This window comes from Felis catus, chromosome A1 (genome assembly GCF_018350175.1).
Source record: "Felis catus isolate Fca126 chromosome A1, F.catus_Fca126_mat1.0, whole genome shotgun sequence".
Lineage (NCBI taxonomy): Eukaryota > Metazoa > Chordata > Mammalia > Carnivora > Felidae > Felis > Felis catus.
Window position 1 is genome coordinate 82,932,489 of NC_058368.1, and position 16,668 is coordinate 82,949,156.

A 16,668-nucleotide genomic window follows, 5' to 3' on the forward strand; every position below is an offset into this window, starting at 1 on the left:
GATTAATAACTTATGGGAACTTATTGATATAATCACAAAAGACAAGCACAAAGCACCACATATGCCTCTGAAAACATTGGACCATACACCCTTTAAAAAAGTTTTTGTTCCTTCATCATTAGAAATCTTCCTCCAGCAGTCAAGCATTCCTGTGTACATGATATCAGTTTCTTTGTGCTCTGAATGCATCATCATTCAGTGACAAACCTGTCAAATGGATAAGATATCAACCCAGCAACCAATGTACACACTGTGGAATAATCTAACTAATGAAGATGTGTGTATTCTTAGGATCTGTGATCATTCCCTTTGTAGTGTCATAGATACCAAAGTAGGCAGCTTGGTAGATGACAATACCTTGAACAGATACAATAAAGTCTTGGTACATACCCTCCATCCCATCAGATCTATAGATCTTAACCAAGCAGTCACAAGACCTCTGGATTCCCTTTCAGCTCCAATTTTTCCCACATCAATTTCTAGAGGGGAACAGACAATATCAAGAGGATACACAAAACACAACGGTATGACTCCAGCGACACCAACTGATGACAGATTCACTGCAAAGTAGCACCAAACTGGTTTTCTTGTCCACACTACCCAGGAAGAACTGCTTGTATTTATCTTTGAAGGCAAAGTTGAATGCCTGGGTGGGTAAGTATCTTATGACATTGATCAGGTTATCACAACAGAAGGAAAAGAATCTCTGCTTCCTGGGGATATGAACCACACAATTTATAATATGCTGTATTGCTTATCATATAATTTCAATCATATATGAAATTTAAGAAACAAAGCAGATGAACATGGGATGGAAGCAAGAATAAGATAAAAACAGGGAGGGAAACAAACTGTAAATGACTTTTAAATAAGGAGAACACACTGAGAGTTGCTGTTGGGGTGTTCAGCGGGGGACAGACTAAATAGAAAATTGACATTAAGGAGCACACTTGGTATGAACACTGGGTATTATACGGAATTGATGAATTACTAAATTATATTTCTGAAATCATTTTTACACTATATGTTAGCTACTTGGATTTAAATTAAAAGAATAAGAATAAGAAGCAAGAAAAATCTCAAATAAATAACTTCACCTTACATGTAAAGGAGCTAGGAAGGGAAGAATATATAAAAACATCGAACCAGCAGGAGGAAGGAAATAAAGAATAGAGTAGAAATAAAAGATATAGAAACAAGAAAAAATAGAACAGATAGCTCAGTGAAACCAGAAGCTCGTTCTTTGGAGTGATCAACAAGATTGCTAAACCTCTATCCAGACTCATAAAAGAGAGAGAGAGAAACAGAGAGAAAGACAGATACAGAAAGAGAGGATTCAAATGAACAAAATCACTAATAAAAAAGGAGAAATAGCAACCAACACCACAGAAAAATGAACAATTGTAAGAGAATATTATGAACGAGTATATGCCAACAAATTAGACAAACTAGAAGAAATTTATAAATTTCTATAATACTATAACCTACCAAAATTAGAAAATTTATATAGACTAATTACCAGCAAGGAGATTGCATCAGTAATCAACTACCAACATCAACAAAAAAAGTCCCAGACAAGATGACTTCACAGGTGATTTCTATAAAACATTTAAAGAAGGATTAGTGATATCTATAGTAATCAAAACATCCAAAAAATAGAAGGAAAAATTCCAAATTCATTATTTGAGGCCAGTATCACCCTGATACCAAAACCGGATAAAGGCACAACAAAAAGAGAGAACCACAGGTCAATATCAGTAATGAACATGGATGCAAAAATCCTAAAAAAATTATAGCAAAAATCCTAAAAAAATCCTAAAAATTATTGTTGATCATAGAATCAACAATACATTAATAAAATAATTCATCATGATCATTGGGACTCATTTTCAGGACACAAGTATGGATCATTATCTACAAGTCAATGTGATACAGTACATCAATGAGAGAAAGAATAAAAACCATATGATTATTACAATAGATTCAGAAAAAATTTTTGACAAAGTGCAACATCCATTCAATGTAAAAACCCTTAAGAAAGTAGATTTGGAGGGAACATACCTCAACATAATAAAGGCCATACATGAAAAACTCACAGTGGATATTGTACTCAGTGGAGAAAAGCTGAGAGCTTTTCCTCTTCAGTCAGGCACAACACAGGGATGTCCACTCTCACTGCTTTTATTCAACATAGTACTGGAAGTCCCATCCAGAGTAATTAGACAATAACAACAAAAATAAAATAAATCAAATTATAAGGAAGAAGTAAAATTTTCACTATTTGTAGATGGCATAATACTATATATAGAAAACAAAAAGAAAGAAAGAAACCACAGGAACTTACAAATGAATTCAGTAAAGTTGCAGGATATAAGATCAATGTAAACAAATTCATTGAAATTCTATCCACAAACAATTAGGTAATAAAAATAGAAATTAAGAAAAGAATTTCATTTACAATTGCACTCAAAACATGCTTAGGAATAAACCTAACCAAAGAAGTGAAATACTTGTACTCAGAAAACTATAAAACAATGATGAAGGAAATTGAAAAGGACAGAAACCAAAAAATGACACACATTCCGTGTTCATGGATTGGAAGAACAAATATTGTTATAATGTCTGTACTACCAAAACCAAATAGCACTCTACTCTGTGGCATTAAGTATTGCCAAATTATTACACAGTCATTACCAATATTAATCCCCAAGTCTCTTCTGATATTCTCAAACTGAAATTCTGTGTCCATTAATCAATAACTTTCTATTTCCTTTTTCCCCCAGCCCCTGGCAAGCGCCATTATATTTTCTGACTCTATAAATTGTACTACTCTTCAGATAAGTAGAATTATACTGTGTGTATGTGTATGTGTGTGTGTGCTGTAACGTGTGTCAGAATTTTCTTCCATTATAAGACTGAATAATATTCCTTCCCATGCATATACACAGTTTACTCATTAACTCATTCCATCTATGGACATTTGTGTTGTTTCCACTGCAGTTGTATATGCAGGTATCTATTTTATGGGATTTTTTATAAAAGATATTTTATTTTGATGAGGTAAACATATACAGCATAAAATATAGTCATTTACACTAAATTTTGCTTGCATTATGTAAAAGAAGTATATGTGTTCTTTTTTAACAGTTTATTTTATTTTTTAGTAATCTCTACATCCAACATGAGACTTGAGCTCACCACCCCAGAATAAGAGTAACATCCTCCTCCAATTGGGTCAGTCAGGTGTCCCAGAGGTATGAGTTTTTATAGAATAATTACAATAATTCACATGAATTTCTAGTTATGAAATGCAGTTTCTTATGTTATTTCTATTTGTGGTTAAGTATATTATAAAATATGAAATAAATAGATCCTAACTTTTCAAATAATGTGTGGTATCTATACATTTCCTTTATGTATTTTAGGTGAAATAAATTATAGAAACAGTCATTATAATCTTACTGATTATTTAGAGTGTGAATAATGTTTATAGTACTTAATGGAAAATAAAATAATTGTGTCAATTAAATAAAATGAGTGGTATTTATATTTTCCCAAGATGTGATATTTATTTGTTTAATAAATTCCTATTTTTATTTTTGTAGTACACAACTAAAACTATTTGCCACAAATTGGAATGTATATAAACCTACACAAATAGGATTCCAAAGGATAATTTCTAACAAAATTGACTATGGATACAAAGTGTAGTGTAGTAATTTGTGTGGTGTACACAAAGTGTAGTAATTTAAAATGAGGAATCAACTTATCCTTCATTTAAAATATCTACAATGGAATTAAATAGAATAATGAAAACTGAGCATTGACTAGTGTAGCAATGTGAAAATTTAATGCTTTAATTTTTTTTTCATTTTTGCTATGGTTTGACATTAGAGATTTTTTTGTCTCTTTTCTGTTTCCATAGTATTTCTCTTACAATGGTGCTAAAACTGTTATACTGTTACTTTAAACCACAAATTCCTCTCTTTTCAATGTTGTTAAAGGCACAAATACATTGTCTACTTTTTCTCATAGAGTAATAGTAGAATATTTAGGAGGCTGTCTATAATTTTCCCTTCTATATTTTTCTGATCCCTGTTGCCATTAGTGAGTATTAAAATTATAAGTCTTCTTCCCCAGGATACTGGGAAGATTAATCAATGTTTTCTGTAAAAAATAAAATAGGAACCCCTAGGTCATTTATTTGACTATTGATAAATTAGTACAAAAATTTAAATCTGATTCAACTGTCCTTCACTTTATTGCTTCAGATTGTAAGAGAGATAACATAGTAAATTTTATATTTAAAACTGTATAGAGGGTTTCGTATAACTGAAGAATTTCTGGAGTTCAAAATTAAAAATAAAATACTAAATATTAGTTAGTGTGACCTACTCACACAAAAATGATAATTCCCAACAGGCTGGATCTGCATCACCTTTGAGCAGCATTATCCTAAACATGTTTCCTTGTCTGGCAACATCAAACTTGTTCATATTAGTGTCCAGAATAAACTATTCAAGGGCATGGTCTATTGACATCTTTTGCTAAAAATATTTCTTTTTCTAATAATATGCTAGTGCCTCATAAGTATTACTCCAGGTGCCAATGATGTTTAATTTTTAAGGATTTTAGAGATTTCAAGAACTTAAATATACTTTCCTCTTCCCTTTCAGAAAACTGTGGTTCATTAAAATAAGAGATAATCATTTACAAAGAAAAGTAAAGTATACATAAATGGTCTTGGAAAGGAATGTGATTTAAAAATATATTAAAGTGTAGATCTATCTGGTTTTGGAATTACTTGTTTAAATTTTGCATGGTAAAATTCAGCTTTTTTCTTTTTGTGAACTTAGCTTCAGTTTGTTTCTATATATATTATATTTTATAGTTTATATGTTTGTTTCTAAGTAATAAAATATATGATTACAAAAATACAAGCTACAGCAGATTGAATTTATTATGCCAATCACTTTGCAATTTGATTCTATACTGGCTGGCTTTTTATCAATTTGTAGTTTATTTTTTCAATTTCCAGGAAATCTTTAGCTCTTGGGTTCCTTTTTACCACTCTTGTGACACCTTGACTTTCCTGTGTAAATATAAGTATCACTTTCCACATTTTTGAGATTAATTCCCTTCACCCGTTTTCCCACCCCCGAACACTTTTCCTTCTGAAAACTACCAATCTGTTCTCTGTATCTGTATGATTTTGCTTTGTTTGTTTTTGATTCCACTTTATAAGAGAAATCACATGGTGTTGTCTTTCTATGACATTTTAATAAAAATAATGATCTGAGGTCTATTTATGTCATCTCAGATGGCAAGATTTTCATTTCTTATGTTTAAGTAGTATTCCATTGTGCTTGTGTATGTGTCCCATATCTTGCTTATTATGAATAATTTGACACTAAGCATAGGGGTGTACATATCTTTTTAGATTGGTGCTTTGTTTTCCTCAGATAAATACGCAGAAGTGGAAGAGCTGGATCATATGGTAGTTCTGAGACAGAACAGGGCAGGGAGAAGGGAATTAACTCCTGTAAAGCCACTGGTCTGAGGCAAGGGTTAAAAGTTTCCTTATACTTAGAGATAAATACCTTCTGGGAAAGATACCAAGTGAGAAATAACAGCAATCAAGCAGTAATTGTTGTCTGGGCAAAATTAGAAGTGACAATTTAAAGACCACTTTCACAAGCATTTCTATTTTCCAGGAGCCATAAACAATGTTGACCATGAAGAAAGGCATCCTGTGATTGTCTTATGTCCACTAACAAGTAACAACTATGAGATAATGACTGTAGGACTGAAGAACACTTCCTCACTCATTGTCTCTAGCCCTTTGAAAAAGGTCCTTTAAAAGACTTACAAACTAACCCTTCCAAGAAGTGACATTCCTCTTTCTTTTCCACTCCCTTGTATTCAAGCTATCTCTAATAAACTCCACCCCTTTTATTTCTCTTCAAAGTTCACTTTTTTAAATTTTTATTTATTTTTGAGAGAGAGAGAGAGAGAGAATGAGCAGGGGAGGTGCACAGAGAGAGGCACAGAAGATCTGAAGTGAGTTCTGTGCCAACAATCAGAGAGTCTTAATGCAGGGATTGAATTCACAAACCGCAAATCATGACCTGAGCTGAAGTCTCTCAACTGACTGAGTTACCCAGGTTTCCCCGGCATTCATTTTTATGGCAGTGAGACTCAAGAACCTGGTTCTTGTAGGTTGTTGTGCTGGGTGTGGTTTTTGGAGAGATTACATGTCTGATTCTCCTATTCACCTTGTTACAGTGCTTTTACCCTTTGATGTAAAGTGACCTAAGTTAGTTTTTACTGTTTTTTTCCAATGGAAAATTTTCCATATGATACCGTAGATATTGGTGTGTCCATGGAGGAGGTGAGTTCAGGGTCTTCCTATGCTGCCATCTTGGATGGCCTTCCTTATTGATATTGTTTGTATATATTTCTTGAATGTACTTACAATAAAAGAGCTTACTATAAAATAATTGATTCTTTTACTTTTTTATCCTTTTAAGTAGTTCGTTCATGAGTATTATTGTAATTTCCTCCAATTTATGATGAATTTATCACTCATCATGGAAAAATGGAATAATTGTGTGTATAATCATTAAGTATATATATAATTTATTATATAATACAAATTAAGATACATAATTAATTAATTAATACATGCACGCACTATTTTTGTGCCAGTACCTACTGGTTTGATTACTACAGCTTCGTAATATAACTTGAAGTCTGGAATTGTGATGCCTCCAGGATTGGTTTTCTTTTACAAGATTGCTTCAGCTATTTGAGATCTTTTATGGATCCTTACATATTTTAGAATTGATCTAGTCCTGTAAAACTCTTATTGGTATTTTGATAGGGATTGCATTAAATATGTAGATTGTTCTGGTCAGTATAGAAATTTTAACAATATTTGTTCTTCCAATCAATGAGTATGGAATGTCTCCCAGTTCTTTGCATTATCTTGAATTTCATTGTATTTTATATTTTTTAATGTTTATGTCTGAGAGACAGAAGAGCAGGGGAGGGGCAGAGAGAGAGAGAGAGAGGGAGAGAGAGAATCTCAAGCAGGCTCCAAGCTCTTCAGCTCAGAGCTTGACAGAGGGCTTGAACCCAGAAACTGTCAAATCATGACCTGAGCCGAAATCAAGAGTCAGATGCTTAGGGCGCCTGGATGACTCAGTTAAGTGTCTGACTACAGCTCAAGTCATGATCTCATGGTTCATGAGTTCAAGCCTCAAGTTGATCTCTGTCCTGACAGCTCAGAGCCTGGAGCCTGCTTCACATACCATGTCTCCCTTTCTCTTTGTTCCTCCCCCACTCATGCTGTCTTTCTCTCTTTCTCCTAAAAATAAATATTAAAAAAAAGAGTCAGGGGCACCTGGGTGGCTCAGTCGGTTAAGCGGCCGACTTCGGCTCAGGTAATGATCTCGCGGTCTGTGAGTTCCAGCCCCATGTCAGGCTCTGTGCTGACAGCTCAGAGCCTGGAGCCTGTTTTGGATTCTGTGTCTCCCTCTCTCTGACCCTCCCCCGTTCATGCTCTCTTTCTCTGTCTCAAAAATAAATAAACGTTAAAAAAAAAGAGTCAGATGCTTAACTGAGTGAGCCATCCAGCTGCCCCCATATTTTATAGTTTTCACTGTACAGGTCTTTCCCCACTTTGGTTAGTTTATTCCCAAGTATTTTATTGTTTTTGGTGCAATTGAATCCTTAATTTCACTTCATTACTAGTATATAAGAATGCAACAGATTTCTGTACAAAGAGAGGGAGAGAGAGAATACCAAGCTGCTGACTCCACACTGTCAGCATATAACCAGACACAGGGCTCAAACTCATGAACTCTGAATCATGACCTGAGACAAAATCAAGGGTCAGAAACTTTACTGAATGAGCTCCTGGCACCCCTATCAATTTTGTTAATTTTTCAATAAACCAGCCCATGGTATCATTGATATCCTTTATGTTTTTAGTTGTATATACCTTATTTCTGCTCCAATCTTTATTATTTACTTACTTTTTCTGTGTTTGGGTTTTGTTTGTTCTCTTTTTTCTAGCTTCTTTAGGTTTAATGTTAAGATGTTTATTTGATGACAGAAAAACTATGCAGCCAAGAATCCTTTATCCAGCAACTCTGTCATTCAGAATAGAAGGAGAGATTAAGCTTTTACCAAACAAAAAAAAAAAGAAGGAATTAATCCCCACTAATCCCGCCCTACAGGAGATCCTAAGGGGGATTCTGTAAGTGAAATGTTGCATGGACCACAGAGTGCCAGAGACATCACTACAAGCATGAAACCTACAGACATCACAATGAGTCTAAACCCAAATCTTTCAATAATAACACTGAATGTAAATGGTTGGACTCCAACCAAAAGACATAGGGTATCAGAGTGAATAATAAAACAAGACCCATCTATTTGCTGTCTATAAGAGACTCAGTTTAGACCTGAGGAAACCTGCAGAATGAAAGTGAGGGGATGGAAAACTATCAATCATGCTCCTGGAAGTCGAAACAAACCTGGAGTAGCCATACTTATATCGGACAAACTAGACTTTAAATTAAAGGCTGAGGGGCACCTGGGTGGCTCAGTTTTTTGAGCATCCGACTTCGGCTCAGGTCATGATCTGGTGATCTGTGAGTTCGAGCCCCGTGTCGGGCTCTGTGCTGACAGCTCAGAGCCTGAAACCTCTTTCAGATTCTGTGTCTTCCTCTCTCCCTGACCCTCCCCTGTTCATGCTCTGTCTCTCTCTGTCTCAAAAATAAATAAACGTTAAAAAAGGTTTTAAAAAAGGCTGTAACAGGCTGCCTGGGTGGCTCAGTTGGTTAAGGGTCCGACTTCAGCTCAGGTCATAAACTCACGGCTTGTGAGTTCATGCCCTGTGTCGGGCTCTGAGCTGACACCTCAGAGCCTGGAGCCTGTTTCATGCTCTATGTCTCCCTCTCTGTGCATTCCACACTTATAAGTCTCTCTCTGTCCTTCAAAAATAGACATTAAAAATATTTTAAAAATAAAATAAATACATTAAAGGCTGTAACAAGAGAGATGAAGAAGGGCATTATATAATAATTACAGGGTCTATCCATCAGGAAAATTTAACAAATATAAAAGTCTATGTGACAAATATAGGAGCCTCCAAATATATAAAATAATTAATCATAAACATAAGCAACCATATTGTTAAGAATGTGGCAATTGCAGGGGACTTTAATACTCCACATACAACAATGGATAGATCATCTAGACAGAGGATCAATAAAGAAACAAAGGCCCTGAATGATACATTGGATCAGATGGACTTGACAAATATATTTAGAACTCTGCATCCCAAGGAACCAGAACATAATTTCATCTCGAGCGCACATGGAACATTCTCCAAGTTAGATCACATTCTGGGTCACAAAACAGCCCTTCATAAGTATGAAAGAATTGCGATCATATCATGCACACTTTCAGACCACTATGCTATGAAACTTGAAAACAACCACAGGAAAAAGTCTGGAAAACCTCCAAAAGCATGGAAGTTAAAGAACACCCTACTAATGAATGAATGGGTCAAGCAGGCAATTAGAGAAGTAATTAAATATATTGAAACAAATGAAAATGGAAATACAACAGTCCAAACGCTTTGGGATGTAGGGAAGGCAGTCGTGAGAGGAAAATACATTGCAATGCAGGCCTATCTCAAGAAACAAGAAAAATCCCGAATACAAAATCTAACAGCACACCTAAAGGAAATAGAAGCAGAACAGCAAAGACACCCAAAACCCAGCAGAAGAAGACAAATAACAAAGATCAGAGCAGAAATACACAATATAGAATTAAAAAAAAAAGTAGAGCAGATCAATGAAACCAAGAGTTGTTTATTTGAAAAAAATAAACAAAATTTATAAACCTCTAGCCAGGCTTCTAAAAAACAAAAGGGAGATCACCCAAATAGCAAAAAATCATGAATGAAAATGGAATTATTGCAACCAATCCCTCAGAAATACAAGCAATTATCAGGGAATACTATGGAAAATGATATGCCAACAAACTGGACAACCTGGAAGAAATGGACAAATTCCTAAGAACACACACTTCCAATACTCACACAGGAAGAAATGGAAAAAAATTGAACAGACCCATAAACATCAAAGAAATTGAATCAGTTATCAAAAGTCTCCAAACAAGTAAGAGTCCAGGACCAGATGGTTTCCCAGGGGAATTCTAAGACATTTAAAGCCGATATCATACCTACCCATCTCAAGCTCTTCCAAAAAATAGAAAGGGAAGGAAAACTTCCAGATTCATTCTTTGAAGCCAACATTACTTTGATTCCCAAATGAGAGACCCAGCAAAAAAGAGAACTACAAGCCATTATCCCTGATGAATATGGATGCAAAATTTCTCAACAAGATACTAGTAAATTGAATTCAACAGCAAATAAAAACAACTATTCACCATGATCAAGTGGGATTCATTCATGTGCTGCAGAGCTGGTTCAATTTTGCAAATAAGTCAATGTGATACATCATATTGATAAAAGAAAAGATAAGCATATGATCCTGTCAATCTGCAGAAAAACAATTTACAAAATTCAGCATCCTTTCTTAATAAAACTCTCGAGAGAGTAAGGAAAGAAGGAGCATACTTAAACATTGTAAAAGCCATTAATGAAAGTCCACAGCTAATACCATCCTCAATGGGGAAAAACTGAGAGCTTTCTCCCTGAGATCAGGAACACGACAGGGATGTCCACTTTCACCACTGTTTAACATAGTGTTGGAAGTTCTAGCATCAGCAATCAGAAACAAAAGGAAATCAAAAGCATCAAAAATGGAAAAGATGAAGTCAAGCCTTTACTTTTTGCAGATGACATGATATTACACATGGAAAACCTGATAGATTCCACGAAAAGTCTGCTAGAACTGACACATGAATTCAGGAAAGTCACAGAATACAAAATTAATGTACAGAAATAAGTTGCATTCTTATACACTAACAATGAAGCAACAGAAAGACAAAGAAACTAATCCAATTCACAATTGCATCAAGAAGCATAAAATACCTAGGAATAAACTTAACCAAAGATGTAGAAATTTGTATGCTGAAAACTATAAAAAGTGCATGAAGGAAATTGAAGAAGATATAAAGAAATGGAAAAACATTCCATGCTAATGGATTGGAAGAATAAATATTGTCAAAATGTCAATACTACCCAAAGCTATCTACACATTCAATGCAATCCCAATCAAAATTGCACCAGCATTCTTCTCAAAGCTAGAACACACCATCCTAAAATTTGTGTGGAACCACAAAAGACCCCAAAGAGCCAAAGTAATATTGAAGAAGAAGACCAAAGCGGGAGTCATCACAATCCCAGGCTTTAGCCTCTACTACAAAGCTGTCATCAAGACAGCATGGTATTGGCACAAATCAGACACATAGACCAATGGAATAGAATTGAAACCCCAGAATTAGACCCACAAATGGGTCTTCCCCATTTAGAATGGGTATTCCAAAGAATAGTCATTCTTTGTTCCTTCCTTCTTCCATTTTATGATCTCAGTGTCATGAATTCAAGACCTGCATTGGGCTTTGCACTGAGGGTGAAGCCTGTTAAATACATACATACATACATACATACATACAGGAAAACAATGCCAAAAATAAAAAAAAACATTGCAGTCAATTAGAAGCTGTTCTTTGGAAAGAATCTGCCCATACATTGCCTTACTTAATGACCTCTACTCTGACATGACACTACTACCTATTTACATACTCAGAAATTTTCTTTTTTATCCACAATCAATAGTCTTTATGGCAGGATCCATGGTAAAGAAAAAGTCTATTCTCGCTACTATAAAACACTCATAATTATTTTATTTTCATTAGATACATTGACATCCTAGATGTGTACTTAGCTGTTTTTCATATTTAATCCACTCTGAAAAGTTAACAAAATTAAGAATGGCAGAAGTGTAGATGATATTTCAAAGACTAGTATGGTTAAGGACAGGGACACAGTATAGTCACAAGAAAGATTAAATAGAATTGTGGCAAAAAATATGTAGATAAGCTTGTACATATAAGAAAAAAGCCAGGTGTGTGCATTTATTCAATAGTCTATACATCTATAATGTGTAATTTAGGGTGTACAATTGGTTTTCCATGAGGTACTGTGAAATATTAAAGGAATAATTCCAATAATATATCTCCAGGTGTTTTGGGGGAAGCCAGTAGTAGATTTATATCATATATTTTTGGATTATATATTTTAAATATAAAGTTGCTAAAGATATTACTCAAGACTATCTCATTCTCTTTATTAAAAAATAAAATTTCTATGCTTCTATTACCTGCACCAGTTCTGCAAATGAGTGAGAAAAGAATTGGATGTTATAAATAATGGACAATTTCCTGCAGGACAATTGCCAGAGGTGAATTCATTACAAGATATCCATATAGGAAACTGCTAACTTCCTGGGACTAGGGAAAAGAGACTTCCCCTGCTGGCAAGACAAGATCAGTGGGATTTCGGTGTTCAAGGTATTTAGATTTTTTAATGTACTTGGATGTCTCCATTTCAATTTGTCTTTTTTTTTTTTAACGTTTTATTTATTTTAGAGACAGAGAGAGACAGAGCATAAACGGGGGAGGGCCAGAGAGGGAGACACAGATTCTGAAACAGGCTCCAGGCTCTGAGCTGTCAGCACAGAGCCTGACGCGGGGCTCGAACTCACAGACCGTGAGATCATGACCTGAGTCGAAGTCAGATGCTTAAACGACTGAGCCACCGAGGTGCCCCTCAATTTGTCTTTTCAGTGTCCAATATTGCATAAGTCTTGCTGAGGAAGTAAATTCAGCTTGTTTTATATTTTAGGTCATCTCTGTTACAGGATATTTATTCTCTTTTGTTCACAAATCCTTGCCTCAAGAAAAAAGTATTTTTGTTCCAGGATAGTCATTAAAGTTCTTTGGTTTTCTGAACCTTTGATTAAAGGACTGAGTTTGTCATTTCCTTCTTACAATTGAATTTCTAAAATCAAAACAATATACTCCAGTTCACAAAGAGTGGGTTCTTTATTTCTACCATAATTTTTCTTATAGGAGTAAGAATTTCATCCTAAATCTTACTTTTGTCACAATTGATTTTCACCAATTACTAGTGATGATTCAATTTTTTTTTGTCACAGTATACTCTGGAATAGTAGTGTCCAGTTTTTTACTGATAACTATTATATCATCTTATTTCATCTAATCAGATTAGATGATCAATTTCAGATTCCTGTCTTTGAGGTTCTTCTTCCTAGAGACACCTTCTGGTAACAAATATTGTGAAACTGCAATATTCTGTAAACAAAATCCATTAATGGTTTACCCAGCGTAATTGATTTTACCATAATGATTTAGATGCTTATTTGTACTTTATAAGGGCTGGTAGAGTGAAGGCTATATTTGGGTGGTGTTGATAAGTCACCTGGAGGCTGCTGCAAATCTCAGGATGTATGTGATCTCCCACTGATGGTTTTGATTTCTAGCACCAATATTTCCTAGAAGCTCACCTGGAAGCTGATTTAAAACTTACATCTGCCTACACATCTGCTTTTCTCAAAGAGTAACTCCATTTCTTTTCTTTTTTTAAATTTTTTTTAATTTTTTAATTTTTATTTTTTATATATGAAATTTATTGACAAATACACAACAACCATACAACAACATCCATACAACACCCAGTGCTCATCCCAAAAGGTGCCCTCCTCAATACCCATCACCCACCCTCTCCTCCCTCCCACCCCCCATCAACCCTCAGTTTGTTCTCAGTTTTTAACAGTCTCATGTTTTGGCTCTCTCCCACTCTAACCTGTTGTTTTTCTTTTCCTTCCCCTCCCCCATGGGTTCCTGTTAAGTTTCTCAGGATCCATATAAGAGTGAAACCATATGGTATCTGTCTTTCTCTGTATGGCTTATTTCACTTAGCATCACACTCTCCAGTTCCATCCACGTTGCTACAAAAGGCCATATTTCATTCTTTCTCATCGCCACGTAGTATTCCATTGTGTATATAAACCACAATTTCTTTATCCATTCATCAGTTGATGGACATTTAGCCTCTTCCCATAATTTGGTTATTGTTGAGAGTGCTGCTATGAACATTGGGGTACAAGTGGCCCTATGCATCAGTACTCCTGTATCCCTTGGATAAATTCTTAGCAGTGCTATTGCTGGGTCATAGGGTAGGTCTATTTTTAATTTTCTGAGGAACCTCCACACTGCTTTCCAGAGCGGCTGCACCAATTTGCATTCCCACCAACAGTGCAAGAGGGGTCCCGTTTCTCCACATCCTCTCCAGCATCTATAGTCTCCTGATTTGTTCATTTTGGCCACTCTGGCGTGAGGTGATACCTGAGTGTGGTTTTGATTTGTATTTCCCTGATAAGGAGCGACGCTGAACATCTTTTCATGTGCCTGTTGGCCATCCGGATGTCTTCTTTAGAGAAGTGTCTATTCATGTTTTCTGCCCATTTCTTCACTGGGTTATTTGTTTTTCGGGTGTGGAGTTTGGTGAGCTCTTTATAGATTTTGGATACTAGCCTTTTGTCCGATATGTCATTTGCAAATATCTTTTCCCATTCCGTTGGTTGCCTTTTAGTTTTGTTGGTTGTTTCCTTTGCTGTGCAGAAGCTTTTTATCTTCATAAGGTCCCAGTAATTCACTTTTGCTTTTAATTCCCTTGCCTTTGGGGATGTGTCGAGTAAGAGATTGCTACGGCTGAGGTCAGAGAGGTCTTTTCCTGCTTTCTCCTCTAAGGTTTTGATGGTTTCCTGTCTCACATTTAGGTCCTTTATCCATTTTGAGTTTATTTTTGTGAATTGTGTGAGAAAGTGGTCTAGTTTCAACTTCTACAAGTTGAAGTCCAGTTCTCCCAGCACCATTTGTTAAAAAGACTGTCTTTTTTCCATTGGATGTTCTTTCCTGCTTTGTCAAAGATGAGTTGGCCATACGTTTGTGGGTCTAGTTCTGGGGTTTCTATTCTATTCCATTGGTCTATGTGTCTGTTTTTGTGCCAATACCATGCTGTCTTGATGATGACAGCTTGTAGTAGAGGCTAAAGTCTGGGATTGTGATGCCTCCTGCTTTGGTCTTCTTCTTCAAAATTACTTTGGCTATTCGGGGCCTTTTGTGGTTCCATATGAGTTTTAGGATTGCTTGTTCTAGTTTCGAGAAGAATACTGGTGCAATTTTGATTGGGATTGCATTGAATGTGTAGATAGCTTTGGGTAGTATGGACATTTTGACAATATTTATTCTTCCAATCCATGAGCAGGGAATGTCTTTCCATTTCTTTAAATCTTCTTCAATGTCCTTCATAAGCTTTCTATATTTTTCAGCATACAGATCCTTTACATCTTTGGTTAGATTTATTCCTAGGTATTTTATGCTTCTTGGTGCAATTGTGAATGGGATCAGTTTCTTTATTTGTCTTTCTGTTGCTTCATTGTTAGTGTATAAGAATGCAACTGATTTCTGTACAATTGATTTTGTATCCTGCAACTTTGCTGAATTCCTGTATCAGTTCTAGCAGAATTTTGGTGGAGTCTATCGGATTTTCCATGTATAATATCATGTCATCTGCAAAAAGCGAAAGCTTGACTTCATCTTTGCCAATTTTGATGCCTTTGATTTCTTTTTGTTGTCTGATTGCTGATGCTAGAACTTCCAGCACTATGTTAAACAGCAGCGGTGAGAGTGGGCATCCTTGTCGTGTTCCTGATCTCAGGGAAAAAGCTCTCAGTTTTTCCCCATGGAGGATGATGTTAGCTGTGGGCTTTTCATAAATGGCTTTTATGATCTTTAAGTATGTTCCTTCTATCCCGACTTTCTCAAGGGTTTTTAAGAAAGGGTGCTGGATTTTGTCAAAGGCCTTCTCTGCATCGATTGACAGGATCATATGGTTCTCTTTTTTTTTTGTTAATGTGATGTATCACGTTGATTGATTTGCGAATGTTGCACCAGCCCTGCATCCCAGGAATGAATCCCACTTGATCATGGTGAATAATTCTTTTTATATGCCGTTGAAATCGATTTGCTAGTATCTTATTGAGAATTTTTGCATCCATATTCATCAGGGATATTGGCCTGTAGTTCTCTTTTTTTACTGGGTCTCTGTCTGGTTTAGGAATCAAAGTAATACTGGCTTCATAGAATGAGTCTGGAAGTTTTCCTTTCCTTTCTATTTCTTGGAATAGCTTGAGAAGCATAGGTGTTATCTCTGCTTTAAACGTCTGGTAGGACTCCCCTGGGAAGCCATCTGATCCTGGAATCTTATTTGTTGGGAGATATTTGATAACCGATTCAATTTCTTCGCTGGTTATGGGTCTGTTCAAGCTTTCTTTTTCCTCCTGATTGAGTTTTGGAAGAGTGTGGGTGTTCCGGAATTTTTCCATTTCTTCCAGGTTGTCCAATTTGTTGGCATATAATTTTTCATACTATTCCCTAATTGTTTGTATTTCTGAGGGATTGGTTGTAATAATTCCATTTTCATTCATGATTGTATCTATTTGGGTCATCTCCCTTTTCTTTTTGAGAAGCCTGTCTAGAGGTTTGTCAATTTTGTTTATTTTTTCAAAAAACCAACTCTTGGTTTCGTTGATCTGCTCT

General features: G+C 35.5%; 1 pseudogene; it reads right to left on the minus strand.

Annotated features, from left to right (window-relative positions):
• Window positions 1-10: 10 nt before the first annotated feature.
• On the minus strand, window positions 11-4,496 carry LOC101099521 (annotated as a pseudogene).
• Between the last annotated feature and the right edge of the window lie 12,172 nt (window positions 4,497-16,668).